This window comes from Mandrillus leucophaeus, unplaced genomic scaffold (genome assembly GCF_000951045.1).
Source record: "Mandrillus leucophaeus isolate KB7577 unplaced genomic scaffold, Mleu.le_1.0 Scaffold158, whole genome shotgun sequence".
Lineage (NCBI taxonomy): Eukaryota > Metazoa > Chordata > Mammalia > Primates > Cercopithecidae > Mandrillus > Mandrillus leucophaeus.
In genome coordinates, this window is record NW_012101565.1 from 161,284 (window position 1) to 162,256 (window position 973).

Consider the following 973-nt stretch of genomic DNA (forward strand, 5'->3'; position numbering starts at 1 on the left):
TGGATGGATGGATGGATGTGTGGGTGGATGGATAGATGGGGGATGGATGGAGGATGGATGGATGGATGGTGGATGGATGGATGGATGTGTGGGTGGATGGATAGATGGGGGATGGATGGAAGATGGATGGATGGGTAGATGGAAGGGGGATAGATGGATGAATAGGTAGGTGCATTGGTGGATGGATGGGGGATGGCTGAATGAATGGGTGGGTGGATGGGTGGATGGATGGGGGAATGGATGGATGGGTGGGTGGATGGATGGGAGACAGAAGAGGGATAGATGCAGAGGTGGGTGGATGGGTAGATGGATGGGGGGATAGATGGATGAGTGAATGAATGGAGACTGGACAGAAGATGGATGGATGGGTGGATGGATGAGTGGATGGATGGATGGATGGGTGAGTGAATGGATGTATGGATAGATAAATGGATAGGGAATGGGTGGATGGATGAAGAGAGTGATGGATGGGTGGGTGGGCACATGGGTAGAAGGATGGATGGGTGAATAATGTATGGCTAAAAGGGGAGATGGATGGATGAGTGGGTGGGTGGAGGATGGATGGATGGATGGATGGGTGGATGGATGGAATGAATGGGTGGATGAGTAGTTAAAGACAGGCTTAATGTTGTTTCTTCCAAGGTGACCCAGGATGGGTATTTGTGGGCATTCAGGATGACCTCTCCCCAGGGTACAAATGCTTTGTAACCTCTCTAACAGAACTCAGCACAGGTTTGGACACCCCTGGGAATGGGAATCTTACTCCTTCTCAGGGCAGAACCTGCCCCACTGGGACAGACCTGTTTCAGGCCTTCTTCTATGGGAGCTCGGACTTGCCAGTCTGACACCCCCAGCCTTGGTTCTGACCCTGTGTCCAGGCTGCAGAGCCAGTCACATCTTACAGGTGAGTCTGATAGCTAGTCAAGTACCTTGGAGGGTTGAGTTTTTTTCTTTTTTTGGAGACGGAGTCTGG